Raw genomic sequence first — 17,341 nt, 5'->3', positions numbered from 1 at the left:
TCTAAACTTCCTTCCAGTTCTTTTTCCTTCTACTTCTTTTTATTTATAGAGTCAAATACTGGTTCCTTTTAGCTTTACAATTATAGGACCTCAGGTGACTTTTTTTTAACCACTCCATGTTTTCTTTTTCTTGACTCCCTGGTTTCTGATGAGAAATCAGCACTTAATATTATTGAGGGTCCCTTGTAGCTGATGAATCACTTTTTGCATGTTGCATTCAGAATTCTCTCTTTATCTTTGTCATTTTACATGATTAGTATGTGTCTTGGAGTAAGCCTATTCAAATTTATTCTATTTGGAGTATATTGCATTTCTTGGACATGGATATCTATGTCTTTCATAAGAGTTGGGAAATATTTGGCCGTTACTTCTTCAAATATTCTTTCTGCCCCTTTTCCTTTCTCTTCTCTTTCTGGGACACTCATGGTGCATGTGTTTGTGTGCTTTATGTTGTCATTCAATTCCCTCAGATCCTGCTCAATTTTTACCACACTTGTCACTATCCATTCACTATCTGTTCTTTTGTTGGTTCCCTTTCAGATGTCCTGTCTTCTAGTTCACTGATCCTTTCTTCTGCCTGTTCATGTCTATTGTTCTATGCCTCTAATATATTTTTAATCTCATCTATTGTGTCTTTCATTCCCATAAGTTCTGTTATTTTTTTCTTGCATGCTTTTAATTTATTCTTTATGCTTATCCAATATCTTCTTAATATCCTTTATCTTTCAGCCACATTTTCCTTCATCTCCTTGAACTGATTTTTGAGATTTTTTTAACATCATTGATTAGTTGTTTCAAATATTATTCCTCATCTAAAACTTTTATTTGTTCCCATGCCTGGGCCATATCTTCCTGTTTCTTGGTATAGCTAGTCATTTTTCACTGATATCTAGGAATCTGATTATCTTTAGTTTACTCTGGTGTTCAGTTTCTTTCTCTTGCATGGGGTTTTATTGTTTATTTACTTTGTGTTATGGCTCTTCTTTGACTCTTCATTCAACTTTTTCTAGATCTTTAGAATTGCCCATGTCTAGCTTGTCAAAACAGAGCTAAGGACCCACAAAAGGGGCACAGACCAGTTCCAAAGGACCCTGGGAAGAGGGACAAGAAAGACACACAGAAAGCCTCCTTTTAAAATTTCCCTTCTCCTCCCCAAAGGTGCATTTTCCTGGCCTGCCCAGCAGGCAGTGCTTTTCTACATACATTTCCTTGCAACAGAAGGAATGTTTTTTCTCCTCTGGATGGTGTTGAAACAATGGCTGCTGGAATTCCTTTTCTGGACTGGCTAAATCCCTGATTCAGAACTGGATCCTAACAGTCTAAACTCACCAATCTGAAGCTGTGCTCAGGACTTGACCATTAACCCCCTGTTCCTTGGAAGGAAGGCCTTCAGTCCCCTCTCCATCTGTGGAGTCAGCCATGGACCACACCCAAGGCCAGACTCCAGGGTAAGGTATGGGCACTGATCACTGCCAAGGGAGCAATTCACTCACAGTTTTGCTGCAGCTTCTCAGTCTCCTTGATCTACACCTTCCTGGGTGCTGTATGGTGCTCCCTGGCCTCCAATGCCCCAGAACTGTTGATTCAGTTTCTGCCTGTCCCACTAGCTGTTTTTGTAGGAGAAATGTGCCCTATCACCCCCTATGTCATCATCTACTCCAGAACTCCCCTTCATAGTTTTTAACTTTTTTGTCAACTTCAATGATTTAATTCTCACCAAAATATTATGAAGGAAGGCCATTCTAAGTTCTATTTCATAGATGAGGAAAGAGGGGGTTCCAATCTTCCCCGGAACCTGAAGATTATTTTTTAATGTCTTTGACCAGTATGTCCATATATGATCTTTCTCATTTATGTTTTCTGTTTATATTCTCCATTTGTATGGGCCATCATTTCCTGTTTTTCTGTCTTGTAGCTTTTTTGTTGCACATTTTACATTTTCATTTTTTTAATGTTAACTCCAGTATTTATTGTCCAAGATCTGTTTTTTGTTGTTTTATTCACCTTGTGATATGACTAAGATTTCCTTGAATATCAGAAGCTAGTAAAATCAAACTTAAGCACTTAAGCAAAAACACTTTTAGACTGGCTAGATCCCTCAAATTGACTTTGAGTTGGCTATTGCTCTCTTTCCAAATTCAGCCATCATATCAGGAAGATCAACCAAATGTGAATATAAATTGCAGGGTCCACCCTGCATTTTCTAGGCATTTGTTCTTTCCTTGGCTTGCTAGTGGCCTTAGGAGTTCCTCTGTTTACAAGAGATTGAATGTCCCTCTACTTCCTAAACAACAGACCATCTCCCTCTCCCAGCTGTTTCTCCACAGGACTTAAAGCAGGCAAGACTTTGCTGCAGGCCACCCACCTCAATTGTTTCTAACTCTGCTTTCATTAGTTCAAGATGCTTTTTGACTGGAAGGCCAATTTTTGGAAGGACATACAACAGAGGGGAGTTTCTTAAGTCAGTCTTTCTCAACTGGAGCAAGGCCAGTGACAGAAAGGGCATGATGACTGGCTCCAAACTTGCCTAGGCAGAGGATGAGTTAGGGGTAAGAAGAGCACTGGGAGCTTCTTCAATGACTCTCCAAAGCTTGCCTTCTTGTCCCGGTACATTCTTGGCAAATGCAGCTCTTCAACTGTCCTTTATACCTCTGAGGAATTCTACTGTTTTTAAGTCTCTTCTACTGCCCTTGTCTAGCTGGGTTGGAACAATTGCTTCCTTCAGAGCCCAGAACCCAACAATCTGAAGTAGCTAATCAAAAGCAGAGATCAGTGAACAGACCACACATGCACATACATGCCAGTCTTGGGAAACTAGGACTTTATGTCCTACTCTGTCATCATCAAGTTGTGCCAGTTGATGCAAGGTTCAGGATGGGCAAGAGTAGCCTGTGCTCACAGAGTGTAATTGACTGGAATTTACTGCAATTTACCACCCTCTTCCTCCTGCTCTTTCTTTAAAGCTGCACAGTGTTCTACTGGACTCCAGAGATTCAAAATAGTTGGTTCCTACATTTTCTGCCTGTTTAGTACTTTTTCTGATTGAAGGACTAATTCCTGGTGCTGCTTTGTCCACAAGCTTCCCACAATCCTCATTATACACTTTCTTTCATTGTTTGGATTTATACACAATATTCTACAAAGATCAAAGCCCATAATGGGAAACTCCAAGACTAATGATCGTCTTTGGTAGCAGAACTCATAATAGCAATAAAGCAAGCATAAGGCAGCTATGGGCATTTTAACAGGGCCAGAAACTGAAGTGGATAAATTTGACTGCAGCCTCCTCTCTGAACTTAAACTTTGAAATGTAGCTCTCATAACTATTTATACACTCTAATCATGCACTCATCCTCATTTTTAGAAGTTTCTTGACCTATGATGATATGTTCACCATATTAACTCACTATTCATGTTGTTGCCTGTCACAGCCCAAGGGGGCTTTGCCAGTTGAAAGACCAGAGAAGCCAGGCAGATTCTGAGACATGAGCTTTATTTAGGGCATATTAACAGGGAGACAGAAATCAGCAAAAATCAAATGGCTTTTCTCTTCACTGGCAGGTACAGCATTCAGCAGGGAATTTGCACAATCAAGCTAACTGGCAAGTTGGTTTTAAGGGCTTTCTAGACAAAGACTTTCTCATGACACAGGGGTGATCAATTATGTTGTGCAGGAAGGGAGTAGAGAAATAGAGGTTATTTTATGGTAGATTACAATAAGATTGATAACATCTAAGGGGACTCAGAAAGGAGGTAAGCTATAGACTAACTCTTGATGTATGAGGTCTGGTTTCTATACATACATAGTCTAGCTGCACATTCTTTTCAGGACACAAAGGTGGTAGGTTAAAAGTTAACTGGCCTAGGACACTCAGGCTTCTGAGTGCCAAGTTTCTCAGTCCCCCAAATTAGGTTAGTGGCTGATACATGCCTCTGTATGTGAACTACTGGCACAATTGCCTTTTGGTGTATGAAGTCACTTTACATTTCTGAACTTTAGTTACTCCAAGTGAGAATTCAAATGTACTCTAATCTCACTTAAAGCTCTGGTAATGGTGTATTTTATGTCCTCTTGGTGTGCAAGAATGAGGAAAAAGTATATGCTTTCTTACCTTACAAATTGATCCTGTAGATCAAAGCATGACTTTTCTCACTGCATTTCTCAACATTCACATGCACATATACACACACACTCATACATTTGTATATACACACAAGCACACACATAACATTTGTTGTGGTTTTAAGCTCTATGTAACCAAGAAAAACATGGTTTTAAATTTAGTCCATTGAGGTGGGTGTTGACCAACTACAGGTAAAGCTTTTGAAGAGGCTGCTTTACCTATGGTGTGGCACAACTCATTCAAGATGGTTCTATTTTTTAAGTTTTATTCACACACTGTACAATCCATTCCAAGTGTATAATCACATAGTTATGCATTCACTACCACAGTCTAAATGAGGACATTCCCATTTATTCTGAAAAGAAAGAAAAAATATCCCATAACCTTCGTTTATGTCTCCCTATTATTGACATTTAGATTTGTAATAGTGCCTTTGTTAAAATTAATGAAAGAATATTACAATGTTACTGTTAACTATGACCTCAGTGTGCAATAATTGTATTTTTCCCACATACCACCCCATTATTAAAATCTTATAATTGTGACATATATTTGTTTTAGTTCATGTAAATATTTTCTTATATTTGTATAATTAACCTCCATCATCATCCACTCTAGTTTTTGCTAACTTATGCAGTCCTAGTTTTTATCCTCTAGCATTCCTTCTGGTGATGTGCATGACCCTAATCTTACCCTTTCAGCCATACTCACACTCAGTTTTGTTATTTAAATTTACAATATTGTGCTATCAGCATGGGTCTTAATCCTATTACTGGAATCCTTTATAAACTGAATGAATATACACATATGGGAGAAACCCATGGAAGCAAGAATTCAAAATCAGCCAAACCTGGAAGAGATGGGAGAGACCACCAGATGTTGTCATGTGCTTTGCCATGTGGCAGAGAAGCCAAGGATCTTTGGCAGATGGTCTTTAGGAAGAAAGCATCACTTTTATGATACCTTCATTTGGACATTTTTTCAGTCTCAAAACTGTATGCTAATACATTCCCATTGTTCAAGCCAAAATATTTAATGGCATTTACTTTAAGCAGCCTAGAAAACTAAAACACCATTTAACATATTAAAAAGCAAAAGCAAACAGAAAAGGAAAGGCAGCAGGAAGTGATGTTAGGAAAGTGAATGTACTGTATAAACATGAAGGGAAGAGTCACCAAAGATGGCAGAGTGGTGAGGTGTGGAATTTAGTCATTCCTATAGGGCAGCTGATAATTAGCCAGGAACTGCATGAAACAGCATTTTCAGGGTCTCCAGTGACCAGTCACTCATTGATCAACAGTTTGGAACTGGTAGAACATCTGAGATCAAACTTGTAAGTTCCCTGGCCAGGGGTCTGGCATCCCTCCCCACCCAGACCCCACAGACTGTCTTGCAGGTTGCTTGCTGAAGGTAAGGAAAAGCAATCTGCTGGGAGCAAGAAGGGGGCTCAACCCAGCTTCAACTGCAGAATTAATCAATAAATTAATTAATTAAATTTTGGAATTGGGAGTCTTCAGGGTGCTAGAGAAGGGCTAGGATCTGGGAAGGGGGGCACAGAGAAGCAGGCACTCATTCCGGACTTGAAAAAGGTTTGTTTTTTCCTCTGACTTCTTATCTTCTTATACTACAGTAGCCCCCTGGAAGGAGCTGAATCAACATTGTTGGAGAGTAATTATCCAGACAATAGCCAAAAGTACTGGCAAGGCTTGGAAGCTGAGGAAAGGCTTTAAAAAGAGATTTATTTTTTCCTTTTCCTCTCTTTTTTCAAATAACTACTCCAATTAGTTCTTTCCAGAAAGCCAGGCACCTGGAAGATGGGGCACATAGAAGCAGACACCCATTCCTTGGCTCCAAACACTCTTGCTTTTTTTTCTACATTTTGTCCCTTTTCTATTCTCCCTACCTGACTCCTTCTTTTTACATTTCAATAGCTCCCTGGCAAAGGCAGAATTAAAGATGTTGGAGAGTAACTAGCCATAAAATAGCCTAAAGCACTAGTCAATGCTTGAGGGCTGGGGAAGGGCCTTAAAAAGTTTTTTTTAATCATTTTATTTTTCTTTCACTTTCTTCTTAATAACTATTCTAAGTAGCTCTTTACAAAAAGCAGGGTCCAGCTAAATTGGCAGACCTCCTTCAAAGAACTCAGACACCAGGGCCTGGAAATCAGAAACCACCTTCATTCAGCCATGCCCCCAATAGGGACAGAGTCAGCCAGAAAACTAAAGGCATCACATATCTTCACACTGTTGGAAGAGCTGTGGGCTAGCAAGCACCACCTGTTGGACAGGATAGAAAAGCACACTGTCTAAAGGCCTCATGGGAGGGTCTCATTCTCAGGGAAACTCCATATCCTCCTCCTGAGACCTAGGCCTCTCTGGACTGGGAAAATCTGACTGGGGTTGACCATATTTGAGGAGACCCTCCCACAAAAGTCTACATAGAGGCAGGTCAAGAAACAGAAAAACAAGAGAGGAAAAATTCTGATCAACTAAATAGAACCTAAGTTTGAGACCTAGAATAAGTTAAACTGAATACAAAGGGCTAGAGAACAAGCCAACCAACAAGAAAACCCCAAGTAAAACACAGAAAATGAGCTCCAGAATAAACTAATCAATAAAATTAGATACCTAGACAGAAATGAGCCATACTAGGAAACATGAAAATATGGACCAGACAAGGGAAGAAACTAATAGTACAAACAAGATACAAAAGTTGAGACAACTAATCATAAATCCATTCAATGAGCTTAGGGAAAAATTAATTAAAGATATTCAGATAAATCTCCCAAAACTATTCAAAAATCAATTCAATGACATGAGGGAAGATATGGCAAAGAGATGAAGGATATAAAGAAGATACTGGATGACCATAAAGAAGAATTTGCAAGCTTCAAAAAACAAATGGCAAAACTTATGAAAATTAAAAGCACAATAGAGGAGATGAAAAAACAGATTAGAGGGATAAAGAATAGATTTGAACAGGCAGAGGAAAGGATCAGTGAACTGGAAGACAAGACATTTGAATTCATAAACACAGAATAATAGATAGTAAAAAGAATAGAAAAATATGGGCAGGGTCTTAGGGAGCTGAATGACAACATGAAGTGCATGAATGTATGTGTAATGGGTATCCCAGAAGGAGAAGAGAATGGAAAAGGGAAAGACAGAATAATAGAAGAAATATTCACTGAAAATTTCCAAACTCTTATGAAAGGCAGAAAATTACAGATTCAAGAAGTACAGCATACACCAAACTGAATAGATCCTGATAGACTTATTCCAAGACAATTACTGATCAGATTGCCCAATGTCAAATACAAAGAGAGAATTCTGAAAGCAGCAAAGGAAAAGCAATCCATCACATGTGCAGGAAGCACAATAAGACTATGTACAGATTCCCCTGCAGAAAACATGGGGGAGAGAACACAGTGGTATGATATATTTAAGTTACTGAAAAAGAAAAACTTTCAACCAAAAATTCTATATCCAGCATAACTACCTTTTAAAAATGAGGAAGAGGAGCAAGGGAAAAGACAGTGGCATAGAGAGGAGTGGAAGTTAGTCCCCCCAGAGCAACTAATTTAAAAAAACCAGGAACAACTAGTAAAAGATCTGGAATAACTGCTTGGAGATGGCAGCTACTGTCCATGCATCATGCAACAATCTGAATTGGGAGAAATGACCAAGATCACAGCATAAAATCTGTAAGTAAAGGCTGTGGACCCAAGCTGAGAGCCCCCTCCTTCACAGCAGCCTAAACTGCAAAACCCCACAGTCTACAGAGCAGCACTCTCTGAACAAGCATATTTACCTCAGCCCAGCTCCAACTGGGGTTTTAATGTTAACTGCTCAATACAAACTACAAATCCTCAACAAGTAGTGGGCAGCTTTTGCTGATGACTGACCTTGAAGAGTCAGGGGACATATCTGTCTTGGGACAGGGAGCCCAGAGCTTTCTCTGCTGATGAGTGGGTCTGGGAGCCAAAGACTAACATTGGAGGGGGTCTTTCTGTCCCTTTCTCTCTCTCTCAACCCGGGTGGCTTGGTGGAGAAGGCCTTGGCCATTTTTGGCTTGCAGTGTTCTGCAGTAGAGAAAGCATCAGCCATTTTAAACTTGCAGCACTCTGACCCAGACAAGGGTGGAGGTAGCAGAGCCAGAGAAACAAAGACTCTATATGCAAATGACCTCTCTCTAGGGGACATAACTTCCTGAGATGAAAGAGGCCAGCTCTACTACCCACCTTCCATTCAGAACAAGACCCCAGAGCCTGAGGGAAAATAGCCACAAGCCACATCCCCTTACACCAAGCTGGAGTGACAGGCTGACAGTCACCACCTGCTGGGCAGAAAAGTACAGGGTGTGTCAATCCTCTAAGACACACAATCAGGGAAACCAGATACTGAATATTTCTTCCTTATGGGACCTGAGCCTGTTCTGGTCTGGGAAAACCTGATTGGGGTGGCCAAGGAAGTCAGATGTCTAGACAACAGAAAACTACAACCTACACTAAGAAAAGTGAAGTTATGGCCCAGTCAAAGGAACAAACTTACACCTCAAGTGAGATACAGGAATTTAAATAACTAATGCTAAATCAATTCAAAAAGTTTACAGAAAATATGGCAAAAGAGATAAATGCTACAAAGAAAACACTGGGCATACATAAGGCAGAAATCAAAAGTTCAAAAAAACAACTGGCAGAATCTATGGAATTGAAAGGCATAACACAAGAGATGAAAGACACAATGGAAACATACAATAGCAGATATCAAAAGGCAGAAGAAAACACTCAGGAACTGGAGAACAAGGCACCTGAAACCCTACACACAAAAGAACAGATTGAGAAAAGAATGAAAAAATATGAGCAATGTTCCAGGAACTTAAGGACAAAATGAAATATAAGAATGTATGTATCATTGGTATCCCAGAAGGAGAAGACAAGGGAAAAGGAGCAGAAGCAATAGTAGAGGAAATAATCAATGAAAAGTTTCCATCTCTTATGAAAGACATAAAATTATAGATCCAAGAAGTGCAGTGTACCCTAAACAGAATAGATCTGAATAGGCTTATGTCAAGACACTTAATAATCAGATTATCAAACATCAAAGACAAAGAGAAAATCCTGAAAGCAGCAAGAGAAAAGTGATCCATCACATACAAAGGAAGCTTAATAAGACTATGTGCAGATTTCTCAATAGAAACCATGGAGGCAAGAAGGAAGTGGTGTGATATATTTAAGATACTGAAAGAGAAAAACTGCCAACCAAGAATCCTATATCTGGCAAAATGGTCCTTCAAATAGGAGGGAGAGTTCAAATATTCTCTGACAAACAGACAGTGACAGAGTTTCTGAACAAGATACCTGTGCTACAGGAAATACTGAAGGGAACACTACAGACTGATAGGAAGAGAGAGAAGTGAGGGGTTTGGAACACAATTTTGGGTGATGGTAGCACAGCAATGTAAGTACACTGAACAAAAATAACTATGAATATGGTTGAAAGAGGAAGGTTAGGAGCATATGGGACACCAGAAGAAAACAGGAAAGATAAAGACTGGGACTGTACAACTCAGTGAAACATAAAGTGTTCAACAACTGTGATAAAACATACAAATATGTTTTTTCATGAGGGAGAACAAATGAATGTCAACCTTGCAACATGTTAAAAATAGGGAGGTGTCAGGGGAAAATAAATCAATGTAAACTAAAGACTATAATTAACAGAATCATTGTATTATGCCTCCTTTAATGTAATAAAGGCAATATACCAAGGTAAATGTAGATAAAAGGGGGATTAGGGGAGGAGTGTGAGACTCTTGGTATTGGTGGTGCTGTCTGACTCTTTATTCTATTTTGATCTAAGGTTATCTTTCATTTTGCTTCTTCCTAGCAGTCATGTTATTGGTTTTTTTTCTGTTTCATTTTTCTTTTTCTATTGCCTCTACCTTTTTTGACTCTTCCTCCTGCTTTATGGAAGAAATGTAGATGCCCTTATACAGATAGTGTTGAGGGTGGTGAACACATAAATATGTGACTATACAGGGAGCCATCATTTGCTTACTTAGGATGGAATGTATGGGGTGTGAACAAAACCATCTTAAAACTTGAGGGCAATATACTGAGTGAAGTAAGCCAGACACATAAGAACAAATATTGCAGGGTCTCACAGATAGGAACTAATTATAATATGTAAACTCATAGACATGAAATATAAGTTACCAAGATGCACAATGAGGCTAAAGAATGGGGAGTGGTTGCTTAGTATGAGCAGAATGTTCAATTAGGTTGAAATTAAATGTTTGAAAATGAACAGAGGTGACAGTAGCACATTGTAAGAATAACTAACAGTGCTGAATGGTGTGTGAAGGTGGTAAAAAGGGGAAGCTCAGGGCCAGGTATGTTACCAGAAGGAAAGTTGGAGGTTAAAAGGTGGGAATGTATAAAACAGTGAACCTTGTGGTGGGTAATGCCCAAGATTAACTGCACAAATATTAGAAATCTCTTACATGAACCAGAACAAATGTATGATACTACAACTAGCAGTTAATAATAGAGGGGCATATAGGAAAAAAATATATACCTATTGCAAACTATGTACTACATTTAGTAATATTTCAACATTATTTCACAAACAGTAGCAAATATACTATACCAATACTATGAGTCAACAATGGAGGGGGGATGGTTAAGGAAAAGGGAAGATTTGAGTTTCTTTTTGTTGTTTTTTTGTGCTTTATTTGGTCTTAGTTTTTTTCTGGAGTAAAGAAAATGTTCTGAAAATTGAGCAAAAATTAATTGTGGTGATGTATGCATAGTTGTGTGATGGTGCTGGAGGCAACTGATTTTACACTTTGGAACCTTGGAAAATTGTATGGTATGTGAACAATCACAATTAAAAAAATAAAGATAAAATTAAGGCAAAAAAATGAGGGAGAGATTAAAATATTTTCACACAGACACTGAGAGAGTTTGTGAATAGAGACTAGTGCTACAAGAAATACTAAAGGGAGTGCTACAGGCTGATAGGAAAAGACAGGAGTGAGAGGTTTGGAAATATGTGTAGAAATAAAGATTATCAGGAAGGGTAAAAGGAAAGAGAGAGAAAATATATGAAATAAAAAATCCAAAAGACAAAATGATAGAAGAAAATACTGCCATTACAGTAATAACACTAAATGTTAATGGATTAAACTACCTGATAAAAAGACATAGGCAGAATGGATTTAAAAACATGACCCATCTATATGCTGTCTACAAGAAACTCACTTTATACACAAAGACAAACATAGGCTGAAAGTGAACAGTTGGAAAAATATATTTCATGCCAACAGCAAGAAAAAAGTGGGAGTAAGAATAGTAATATGGGACAAATTAGACTTCAAATCTAAAAGAAAAGAGACAAAGAAGAACACTATATATTAATAAAAGGGCCAATTCATCAAGAAAACATAAAAATCATAAATATTTATGCACAAAGGCAAAGTGCCCCAAAATTCATGAGGCAAAAACTGAGAGCACTGAAAGGAGAGGTAGATACATCTACAATAATAGTTGGAGACTTTGATACACTGCTGTCATCAATGGATAGAGCATTCAGACGATCAATAAAGAAATGGAGATGTTGAATTGTATGATAAATGAACTAGACTTAACAGACATCTATAGAACACTACACCCCACAACACCAGGATACACATTTTTCTCAAGTGCTCATGGAACGTACTCTAGGATAGACCACATGCTGGGTCACTAAGCAAATCTAAACAAATTTAAAAATATTGACTATACAAAAAAACTTGCTCTGACCACAGTGGAATGAAGTTGGAAATAACAGGCAGAAGGTCATAAAAATCACAAATATATTGAAGCTAAACAACACACTCTTAGAAAGCCAGTCAGTAAAGCAAGAAATTACAAGAGAAATTAGTAAATTCCTAGAAGCAAATAACAATGAAAACGCAACATATCAAAATTTATGGGATGCAGCAAAGGCAGTGCTGAAACGGAAATTTATTACACTAAATGCCTATATTAACAGAGAAGAGAGAACAAAAATCAAGGAATTAACTGTTCACAGTGAGGAACTAGAGAAAGTACAGCAAAACAACCTCAAAGCAAACAGAAGGAAAGAAATAACAAAGATTAGAGCAGAAATGAATGAAATTGAGAACAGGAGAACAATAGAGAATCAACAAAAACAGAAATTAGTTTAATGAGAAAATCAATAAAATTGATGGACCACTAGCTAAGTTAACAAAAAAAGAAAAAAGAAAAGAGAGTGGATGCAAATGATTACAATCAGAAATGTGAAAGGAGACATAAATATGGATACTGCCGAAATAAAGGAGATAAGAAAATACTAGAAGCAACTATACCCTAATTAACTAGACAACTTAGACAAAATGGACAATTTCCAAGAAAAGCATAAACAACCAACACTGACTCAAGAAGAAATAGACAACCTCTACAAAACAAACACAATTAAAGAAATTGGGTCAGTCATCAAAAAGCTCACAAAAATGAAAAGCCCAGGACCATATGGCTTCACATGTGAATTCTACCAAGCATTCAAAAAAGAATTAGTACCAATCCTGCTCAAAATCTTCAAAAAATTTGAAGAGAGGAGAAAGCTGCCAAACTAATTCTATGAAGCCAGCATCACCCTAATACCAAAGTCAGGCAAAGATACTACAAAAAAAAAAAAAGAAAGAAAATTATATACCAATCTCTTTAATGAATATAGATGCATAAATCCTCAACAAAATGCTCACAAATTGAATACAGCAGCACATTAAAAGAATTATACACCATGACCAGGTGGGATTTTTTCCAGGTCTGAAAAGCTGGTTCAACACAAGAAAATCCATTAATGTAATATACCACATCAATAAATCAAAGCAGAAAAGCCACATGATCATGTTGCTAAATGCAGAAAAAGTATTTGACAAAATTTAACACCATATCTTGATGAAAACACTTCAAAGGATAGGAATGAAAGTGATCATTCTCAATATGATGAAAGCAATATGTGAAAAACACACAGCTAACATCATACTCAATGGGGAAGGACTGAAAGATTTCCCTCTAAGATCAGGAACAAGGCAGACATGACCTCTGTCACTACTGTTATTCAACATTTTGCTGTAAGTTCTAGATGGTACAATAAGGCAAGAGAAAGGCATCCAAATTGGAAAGGAAGAAGTAAAACTTTCCTTGTTTGTAAATGACATGATTCTTTAGGTAGAAAATCCAGAAAAGTTTACAGTAGAGCTACTTGAACAAATCAGTGAATACAGCTACATGGAAGGCTACAAGATCAACATGCAAAAATCTGTAGTGTTCTTACAGACAAGTAATATGCAACAAGAGGAAGAAATCAAGAAAAAAATCCATTTACAATAGCAACCAAAAGAAGCAAGTACTTGGGAATAAACTTAACCAAGGACACAAAAGACCTATACAGAAAAAAACTACAAGAATTGCTAAAAGAATTCAAACAGGAGCTAAAAAATGGAAGAGCATAACATTTTCATTGATTGGAAGACTAAATATAGTTAAGATGTCAATTCTACCTAAACTGATTTATAGATTCAATGCAATACTAATTAAAATCCCAACAATTTACTTTCCAGAAATAGAAAAACCAATAACCAAATTTATTTGGAAGGGCAAGGTGTCCACAATAGCAAAAAAATATCTTGAGAAAGAGGAACAAAGTTCGAGGTCTCAAAATACCTGACTTTGAAACATATTACAAAGCTACAGTGGTCTAAACAGCATGGTACTGACATAAAGATAGATATACCAGACAATGGAATCAAATTCAGTGTTCAGTAATCGGCCCTCACATCTATGAACAATTGATCTTTGAGAAGGCAGTCAAGCCAAAGCATCCAAGACAGAGAAGCCTCTTCAATAAATGGTGTTTGGAGAACTGGATTTTCATTTCCAAAAGAAAGAAAGAGGACTCCTCTCTCACACCTTATACAAAAATTAACTTGAAATGGATCAAAGATCTAAACATTAGTGCTAAGGTCATAAGACTCTTAGAAGAAAATGTAAAGCAATGTCTTCAAGATCTTGTGATAGGGGTTGATTTCCTAGACCTTACACCTAAAACACAAGCAACTAAAGAAGACATAGACAAACAGGAGCTCCTCAAAATTAAACACTTTTTTACCTCAAAGAATTTTTTCATGAAAATAAAAAGGCAGCCTATGCAATGGGAGACAATATTTGGAAACCACATGTCAGATTAGGGTTTAATATCCCAGATATATAAAGCAATCCTACAACTCAACACCAGAAAAACAACCCAATTAAGAAATAGGCAAAAGACATGGACAGAACTTTTTTGAAGAGAAAATACAAATGGCTCAAAAACATATGAAAAAATGTTCAACTTTGCTGGCTATTAGGGAAATACAAATCAAAACCACAATAAGATGTCAACTCACACCTACCAGAATGGCCATTATCCAAAAAACAGAAAATTACAAGTGCTGGAGAGGATGTGGAGAAAGAGGCACAATTATTCACTGTTGGTGGAAATGTAGAATGGTGCAACCACTCTGGAAAACAGTGTGGTGGTTTCTCAAGAAGCTAAGTATAGATTTGCCATTTGACCCAGCTATTCCTTTAATAGGTATATACTCAGAGGAACTGAAAGTTAAGACATGAATGGACAGTTGTAAACCAATGTTTACTGTGGCATTATACATGATTGCCAAGAAATGGGAACATCACAAGTGTCCATCAATGGATGAGTTGATAAACAAACTGTGGTATATACACACAATGGAATACTATGCCACTGTAAGACAGAACAAAGACACAGAGAATATATTGATGTTGGTAAACCTTGAGGATGTTATGTTGAGTAAAATTAGCCAGAAACAAAAGGAAAAATACTGTATGGTCTTACTAATATGAACTAACATTTATGAGCAAACTTTGATGGTTAAAAGGTGATATCACAGGCTATCAGGGGATGGAAAGAGTGTAAAGATCGGGCATATGATGCTGAAGGACTACAGAATGTTGAGCAGGATTGATTGTACAGATCCAGAAATGGATAGCATAATACTCTGTGTACACTGAACAAAGATGTCTGTAAGTGAAGCTTTGGGGGGGGGGGGGGCTACGGGCATGTATGACACCAGACATAAAGATAGATGGTAGGGACTGGGTCTGTATGACTTGCCAAATCTGGAGTGGTCAATATTGTGATTAAATATACAAATATGGAAATGGTTTTTCATGTGGGAGAACAAATGAAGGTCAATAATGCAAAGTGTTGAAAAAGGGATGATATTGGGGAAAAATACAATCAACACAAACTGGAGTCCTTGATCAACAGTAACATTGTAATATGCTTCCACAAATTGTAACAAAGGCAATATACCAAAGCTAAATGTGTATCAGGAGGGATACAAGGGGGGAGGGATATGGAATTCTTTGTAGTGTTGTTGTTGTCTGACCTTACTATCATATTGTATTTTACGATATTTTATTTTTATTATCTTTTAAATTATTCATTTAAGAAAATAATTTTTGCAGTAATCAATATGCTCAAGTGCTGACTGTGGTGATAAATGCACAACCATATGATGATACCATGACCAATTGATGGTACACTGAGGATAATTGTACAGTATATATCTCTATAAAATTGTATGGAGAAAATATGAATAGGAGAAAATATAAATAGGAATAAAAGTGCTGAAGAAAACATGGAGAGAGGGGTGTACCTATTTATTGTAGCCTTTCTGGAGGACAGTGTGATGGTTCCACAAGAAGCTAAGTATGTGGGTGCTGTAAGGTCCTGCAACCTCATTATGGGGTATATGCTTGGAAGATCTGAAAGTAGGGAAATGGGTGGACATTTGCACATTGATGTTTATGGAGGCATTATTCATGATTTGCAATGGTTGGAGGTGGCCTAAGGGTATATCGAGTGAGGAACAGAATGGTGAACTGTAGTGTATGCATACAGTGGAATACTGAGCAACTGTGAAATGGAGTGAAGCTGTGAGACACCCAACAAGGTAACTGAATCCTGTAGACAGCATTTTGAGTGAAGTACACCAGAAACAAAGGCAAACACTATAATGCCTCACTGATATGGACTAGCTACAATGTGTAAACTCAGAATTGAATCTTAAAGCACAGCTTATCAGGGGAAAACTCATTGTAATGGTCCCTGGACTGTGAGCTCTTACAGCAATCACATCATTTAGTGAATTGTTATGGCTATCTCCAAATTCTGAGATTCTGATCCCTTTGTGTATTACATGACCAGTCTTCGGGACTTTGGGTATCTGTGTGACACCTGAGGCTCACAGCTAGAGCTTGGTACATATGAACATCAGTTTTAGCACATACAGCAACTGTTTAAAAAGCTGAAAAAGAGTCTAGACTTCAATTAGAGATATGAAAGAAGCAGATCTGGTTAGGACTAGGGCAAATTGGACCAAAGGGTAAAGGATGATACTGACTGTGCTTTAAAACTTCAACTTCCATGTGAGACCAAGGGAAGAGATGGTTATCTGGAGCAGGATTTCTATTTTCTGTAGTACACTTAACAATTTAACTTGTACAGTTAGCTTGTTCAAATGCCATGAATACATGGAATTTTGAACAGCAAGTGAGATCTGGTAGGTTTTCAGAGTTTAGTGTGAAATAGTGACACAACCCAGAGTAATTCAGGCAGAAAAAAATATATATATGCATAGCCCCCCTGAGGAGTTGGGGGAAAATGTGGAAGTGTACTTCCTCACTTGGATTGCTGCTGATGTTCTCATAAGCATTGAAGACTGATGGTTTGGTATGTCGAGCCCTCTATCTTGGGGCTTGCCCTTGTGAGTCTTGTTGCTGCAAAGGAGAGGCTAAACCTGCTTATAATTTTGCCTAAGAGTCTCCCCCTGAGTGTCTCTTTGTTGCTCAGATGTGTTCCTCTCTCTCTAGATAGGCCAACTCGGCAAGTGAACTCACTGCCCTCCCCCTTATGTGGGACCTGATTCCCAGGGTTGTAAATCTCCCTGGCAATGCAGGATATGACTCCCATGGATGAATCTGGACCCAGCATCATGGCATTGAGAACATCTTCTTAACCAAAAAGGGGAAGTGAAATTAAGCAAAATAAAGTTTCAATGGCTGGGGAATTCAAATGGAGTCAACAGGTCACTCTGGTGGACATTCTTATGCACTATATAGATAC

This window comes from Choloepus didactylus, chromosome X (genome assembly GCF_015220235.1).
Source record: "Choloepus didactylus isolate mChoDid1 chromosome X, mChoDid1.pri, whole genome shotgun sequence".
Classification (NCBI taxonomy): domain Eukaryota; kingdom Metazoa; phylum Chordata; class Mammalia; order Pilosa; family Megalonychidae; genus Choloepus; species Choloepus didactylus.
This window is presented reverse-complemented; position numbering follows the sequence as displayed.